This window comes from Eurytemora carolleeae, unplaced genomic scaffold, assembly GCF_000591075.1.
Source record: "Eurytemora carolleeae unplaced genomic scaffold, Eaff_2.0 scaffold122, whole genome shotgun sequence".
In the NCBI taxonomy this organism is placed as follows: Eukaryota; Metazoa; Arthropoda; class Copepoda; order Calanoida; family Temoridae; genus Eurytemora; species Eurytemora carolleeae.
This window is the reverse complement of record NW_019396131.1, coordinates 359,270-367,020: the sequence shown is the minus strand read 5'-3', so window position 1 is coordinate 367,020 and position 7,751 is coordinate 359,270.

Genomic DNA, 7,751 nt, shown 5'->3' with positions numbered 1-7,751 from the left:
CCTGATTGACAGTTCTTTAAAGATCTTAAAGATTTGTTATCTACATACAGTGATAACCATGAAAGCTCTGAACTAGTAAGACGACCTTAATACAGACTCAAGTTATGACTTACTTTTTTAAAATACAAGGTTAATGTTTATAACAAACATTTTTTGTGTTTTCTACAGGTTTTCATTTTCACAAAAATACATGCATTCTTTTAAAGAAAGATTATTGTAATGGTTTCTTTGTTGTTTTTTTATTAATTTTTTACTGGTTTCGATAAAAATTATAATTTCACTTGATTGCGTTAAGGGCCCTAAACGAGCCTAAAGCCAAGCATGGTTTTTGTCAAGACTAAAACTAACAGTTTGAAAATAAAACATTAGACTTATCTTTTACAGAAAATGTGGCACTGAGTGCCACAAATTCTGTCAGAGTTATACTTGACAATTTTGTTTCAATGTTATTGTGATATTCATTGAGAGAAGGAATATGTGTGTACATGACCTGTATCCTAGATACCATCATCTTCCTCTCTCGGAGCTACCTTTTCCAACCTAACACAGTTTATATTCATACATGGAGTAAACACAGTTCATATTTATGAAAGTTGACGGGGACACTTAAAGATTCGAAGTCAGTGGACGGAAACACTTAAAGATTCGAAGTCAGTTGATGGAGACAATTAAAGATCAGAAGTCAGTTGACGGAGACAATTAAAGATTCGAAGTCAGTTGACGGAGACACTTAAAGATTTGAAGTCAGTTGACGGAGACACTTAAAGATCGGAAGTCAGTTGACGAAGACACTTAAAGATCAGAAGTTAGTTGACGGAGACACTTAAAGAATCAAAATCAGTTGTATGAGACACTTAAAGATTCGAAGTCAGTTGATGGAGACACTTAAAGATCAGAAGTCAGTTGGCGGAGACATTTAAAGATCCATAGTCAGTTGACAGAGACATTTAAAGATCAGAAGTTAGTTGACGGAGACACTTAAAGATCAAAATCAGTTGAATGAGACACTTAAAGATTCGAAGTCAGTTGACGGAGACACTTAAAGATAAAAACCAATTGAATGAGACACTTAAAGATCCGAAGTCAGTTGACGGAGACTCTTAAAGATCAGAATTCAGCTGACGCCGTTAACGAAGATATTAGATCTAAAGTTTGTTGCCTAGATCTACGTGAGATGCAGTGATAAAAAAATGATACAACTGGGATAGAATGAACGCTACCAACTATGAACGTTATGTTTAAATCTAAATCCAATCCTCTCCAGGTAATAGATACTCATTACTCATTACTCATTACTCATTACTCATTACCCATTACTTATTTCTCATTACTTATTACTCATTACTAATTACTCATTACTCATAACTCATTTTTTAAACTCATTACTAAACATTATTTACTCTATAAAACCAGCAAGCGGTTCAAGCGGTTGTGACTTTTGGGTGACATATAATCCGTTCCCAAAGTGCTAAGGCAGTTCTCTTCCCCCCCCCCCTCCCTGTCTTACCTTAAATCGCTTATTCTTGTTCCTCACAATTTGCAAAAACCTGCCAAAACCATTTCATTTGTCAAATGAATCCTAAAGAATTTGCCCACAACACTGCATACTAAGTTAAACTACCTTACATAGCCGGTCTGTCCCTTTAAGGAACCATATTATATCACAGACAATACGAGATTTAGTTTGTCCCGTTAGCTCTGATTTTTTTGCAGATACTTTAAATACAGGTTTTTTTAAGACTGAGTACTGTGTACTGAATATTTTTATGAATACTAAATACTGTTCTCATTCTCGTGCAAATTAAATGTTATTTACTCCATTAAACAATGATAATTATATGTTTGTATCTTCGTATCGTTTTTCTTAATATTCTTTATCATAAAACTCGACATTCTTCGACAAGTAGGGTCGCCATGTTTTTGGTACAAGGAACCTTTCCTGTATTTAAAACCATGAAAAAAGCTTAACTTTACGGAACAATTATTCCATTTGTAATTGATCTGGAATAGTCGTTCTGTAAACTGTTTTCAACATGTCATTGTCACAGTTAGCTCTGTGTTTCATCTAGGAGGTAGATTTTTTCTTAATTTGTTTACAAAAGGTTCCACTGACATTTTATAAAAGTTTATAGTGGTTTATAATTTATAAAAGTTTATAGTGGTTTATAATTTATAAAAGTTTCAGGACAGGTTCCGTAACTGGAGGGTTTCCTATCGAAATTTTTGCACAACATTTTTTTGCAATAATTGCCGCAAAGATTTTTTTTTACTTTTCGAGTAAAAATTGCAAGAAAATTCTATATAATTTCGCATTGAAGCGCAATAGCTATTTTGCGCAAATTATGAAGAAAATCTTGGTTTATGCTATATCGTTATTTCGAACTTTTTTGTTAAATTTCGAGAAACAATTCCAGGAAATGAATGAATCCAAAATTAAACCAATCAGAGCCCAACTATACTCCGACCCGCTCTCACCCGCACATTTGGCGGTGCTTTCAATTCTAAGGTTTAAAGTAAGATACCATTTAATTTTACGACAATTTGGTACAGCCGACGGAGATAGGTAACAAACAAAGAGACATTCAAACATATCTATATAGATTAATACACACAGGGATATCCAAAAAGGAAGAGACTGTAAAGACGACCGAAAACTCGTTAATATGATGATTCCAAGGTTTAATTAAGTATTCAGCCTTAGATATAGTAATCTTATTGCTTATAAACTAATTAGGCAAAGAAAGAAACAAGTTTACAGTTACGGGGAATCAGGAATATAAGGAGTAAGTTTACAGTTACGGGGAATCAGGAATATAAGGAGTAAGACCGTGAAAATTCCGTACAATCGTCTCAATGTTGGTAACCACGTGATGGCACCTTTTTAGCGATTTTAAAAACATATTTATCATAACAAATTTTTTATTTAAGAAAGTAACCAACATTTTTACCTTGTCAAACTATAGACAATGATAATAATTGTTCAAGAATAAATACTGCAGATATGGAAGTTGTTTTTTTACTGAAACTAATTCACATCATACTGTCCAAATATATTTAAATCTTTTATATATTTGTGCAAAATGTCATCAAACAAATATTACTTATTTTTGTATTCATGCACAAAATATTTCAAAACTTTATCAGCAATTTCATGTCAAAAAATATGTATTTCAAATAAATGCGCAATTTTGTGCAAACCTGGTTTCGTATTGATACAAAAATAATGCGAAATCTCGTGCAAAAAAAAGTCATTTCGTGCTTAAACGCGAAACCAAATTGATCCGGAAAAAATTAGACCATATCATCAAGTAATAATTCTATTATTACCTAATTATTACCTTGAGACATCCCAAAAATCCACGAAATCGCGCCCATCTTCTATTGCAATTGTGAACATTTTCTCTTTGTTTACATTGTAAAACAAGAACAAAAAAAGTTTGCGGATTTTGTAAACAAATTTCGAGGATTTTAAAAATTTCAGAAAAATCGAATTTCGGTGGAGGCAAATTGTTGAAATTTTGTTTGTCTTTGTTCCCTATCGATTCAGCTGTTTTGACGTTAACTAGCAGACAAGCAAAGTCTAGGCTTTTAGGGCGCTTTGTGCCCCTCTTTTATTTCAATTGTGAACATTTTCTCTTTGTATACATAGTAAAACAAAAGCAAATAAAAGCCTAGCGGATTTTCTAAAAAATCTTGGATTTTTAAAATTTAATGGAAATCGATTTTGTTGGAGGCAAATTTTTTAAATTTTGATCATCCATGAACCTTCCCTGGGGTCATGTGAGGTCACACACAAAATTCGGGCCTGATCGGTTTATACATTTGAAGTTTATTAGATACAAACACCCTAACAGACAGAAAAGCAAAGTGTATACATATATCTATATAATAAAACAAGACATTCGTATATATATATGTTGCGTATAGCCGGCCAAACGGCTGGACCGAATGGGGTGACATTTTTTGTGTTATAGGCTAAAAAATCGAAATTTTTTTTTCTCGAATTTAAAAAAATTAATTTTTCCACGGGCAACGCCGGGCCCTTCAGCTAGTATATAGAAATAAGATTGTATATATAGATATTATAGAACAATCTGTCCCAATTAGAGCGATTTGTAGACAATTAATTGTGATTAAAAACTCAAAAATCGTGGTTTTATTTGTATTTATAACAAGTGCTCCATCCTTTTCTCATTAACATTTTCAGTTTTAGTTAAAAATTGGAGTTTTATTTGTATTTTAAAACAAGTCAACAATCCTTTTAACAATAAAATTTATAGTTTTAGTTGAAATGACCATGGTTCTAATAAATGTGCATTTTCCTGTCTAACTTAGTGCGCTCAGGAGAAAAGAATTTAAAATGTTAATCCACACGCGGAACATGCTGTCTACCTTAACCAAGTATGTCCTAGCTGTATCTATCTAATCTAAGTATGTCCTAGCTGTATCTATCTAATCTAAGTATGTCATAGCTGTATCTATCTAATCTAAGTATGTCCTAGCTGTATCTATCTAATCTGAGTATGTCCTGGCTGTATCTATCTAATCTAAGTATGTCCTGGCTGTTTCTATCTAATCTGAGTATGTCCTAGCTGTATCTATCTAATTTAAGTATGTCCTAGCTGTATCTATCTAATCTAAGTATGTCTTAGCTGTATCTATCTTATCTAAGTATGTCCTGGCTGTATCTATCTAATCTAAGTATCTCCTAGCTGTATCTATCTAATCTGAGTATGTCCTGGTTGTATTTATCTAATCTTAGTTTGTTCCAGCTGTATCTATCTAATCTAAGTATGTCCTAGCTGTATCTATCTAATCTAAGTATGTCCTGGCTGTATTTATCTAATCTTAGTTTGATCCAGCTGTATCTATCTAATCTAAGTATGTCCTAGCTGTATCTATCTAATCTAAGTATGTCCTAGCTGTATCTATCTAATCTAAGTATGTCCTAGCTGTATCTATCTAATCTAAGTATTTCCTAGCTGTATCTATCTTATCTTAGTATGTCCTAGCTGTATCTATCTTATCTAAGTATGTCCTTGCTGTATCTATCTTATCTAAGTATGTTCTTTATATCGTTTTTAAACAAATCCCAACCCTACTCTCCAGCACTAGAATTATATCATTTTCTGCTCAATATATTTCGCCAAAAACTTTGGCATCATCAGGAGTTCGTCCTATAATATAACAGATATAAGCAAAAAATAAAAATAAATAATACAAACAATGCAACTCAAATAAACAAAGAAGAGAACAAAAATAAAAAATCTTTTTATGTAATAAGGAATTTTTCAAAATTAATATTGTCAAAACACAAAACTTAAAAGAAAAATTAGAAAACCGTAACTTACTCTTTTGAAGAGTATTGAATGACTGGAAAAGGATTGACTAGTTTATGAGCGTATGCAGTGGGGGGAAGGGGGGTGTTGAAGGGGGTAGATTTCGTCGACAAAACGGTGAAATACATGAATTCAATCAAAACTATAAGGTACTGTTGGTAATACATATACATACAGTTTAAAACAAACAAAATTCATTTTTTTAAAGTTTGCAATTAGCATTATGTTTTCTTGTTCAGTCCTGACCTCACTGAGTTAAATTTCCGGATGTAGTATGACTCCCTGACCTTCCTGACCATGCTATCCCTGGACCTGATCTTCTCTATGGGAATGAAGGATAAATCTGCATAGGAGTGGCCAGGGGCACGAAAGTGAACACCTACAGGGGCCTAGGTATTTTCTTGTCCTATCTGTGTAATGGGGCCTCTGAGACCCCTCAGCCTTTCTTTAGGCTCCTTCCCTTTCTCTCCTATATATTGAGGATGGGAAGGACAAACTCGGCCTCCTCTCATGTATATAATATTTGAGGAGGAGCAGGTCAGCTTATCCTTAATCCTCATCTTTTCTCCAGTAGCAGAGATTATCACCTCTTCAACAGTATTCTTTCCCATCTGTTCACATACAAGGGAGCGAGATTTATTACAGGGTTTAAACCCAACCTTATCTCTTTTTTCCCTTGTGAATCTCTGTCTACTTGGAAGTTTAGACTTAACCAAGAGATCCTTCAAATTCTCCACTCTAGAGGGGTAGATTTTCTTCATTACTGGATCTTCTATTAGAATCTTCCAGGATGATCTTAGAGTTTCAGAGAACCTAGGCAGTCTAGGGTCATATTTGACAATAAACCTGGTTCTATCATTCTCTACCCTGCTACTCACAACCTTCTTCAGTGCCTGCTCTCTTTTTATCTTCCTCACATCCATGAAGGAAGATTTAATGGATCTTCTCCTGTATCCTCTCTCAACCAAATCTTCTTCCAGTTCTTCTAGTCTTTTCTCTAATAACTCTTCACTCCAGCAGATTCTGAGTGCTCTGTATCCCAGAGAGAACGGTATATTCTTAGTTATATGGTTAGGATGACAGCTGGAAGGAAGAAGATAGTTATTCTTCTTGTTTTCCTTCTTGTATAGATCTGTACGTATATAACCTTGGTCATCAATAAATATCTTCATATCTAAATAATTCACAGACCTGGTCTCATAACTATATTCAGCTGTCAACTTGATGTTTGGAAAAATAGAGTTTACATAGATAATGAACTTTTCCAACTCCTCTCTAGATCCAAGCCAGAGAAAAAACAAGTCATCAATAAATCTTCTGTAAAACTCTAATGCAGTTCCAGCTGTTCCCTTCCTCTGTAAATACAGCTTGTCTCTAAATTCAAAAATATTAGAACCCAGGACAACTGTCATTAATCTGTTGAGGAAGTCTGTCCGTACTGATTTATCTGATCTCCTCTCTCCTGCAGCTTGAAGAGCAACCAGTCCTTCTTCCCAAGGAACATTAGGATACAAAGCTACAACATCCATGGATACAGGAATAGCATGAGGAGGTAGAGGTCCCAAATCATTTCTCTTTTCTATTTCTCTCAACAAATCTGGTGTATCTTCAATATAGCTTGGAAGTTTCTTTACCTCTGCCTTCAGATGATGATCAACAAATGCTGACAAAAACTCTGTATTAGAGCCAGACCCGGACCAGACCTCTCTCAAGGGAGGTAAATTTGAACTGGTTTCAACAGCTTTATGATCTTTTACAAGACCATAAAGTTTACCTGGAGTAGGTTTATCTGGAACCATGAGAATAGCATCCTTCTGCGAGATATATTCTTCTCTTACTCCCTCACTCACCAGATCCCTCACAATCTCCCAATCCCTCTTCAAACGGTCCTCCTTCACCTCAATGTATTTGGGAACCTGGTTTCCAGTTTTATCTAAGTAAGTCTCACCAAGCTTGTTTTCCATCACTTTTGCATATGGATCATAATCCAGAACACATACTCCTCCAGTTTTATCTGAGGGTTTTATGATTATCTCACACTCCTTTTGTTTACGCTGCAATGATCTAATAGCAACACATTGTTCTTTAAATTCTTTAAATAGCTGAAACTATCTAATCTAAGAAGTATGTCCCAGCTGTATCTATCTAATCTAAGTATGTCCTAGCTGTATCTATCTAATCTAAGTATGTCCTAGCTGTATCTATCTAATCTAAGTATGTCTGTTTCGCTACTTAGCGATTTCCCTAAAGACCTAATATATATACTAACTCACTGAGCTGTAGTTAGAGCAAAGTTTCAATTTCTTTCGGTTCATCTTTCTGTTCTCTCTTTTTCTCTTATTTCTGCTAACAAAGCTCCTAGAACTGTGTTGTGATGAAAAAGTAGATAAACTGCTGGTACCTGATGTATTG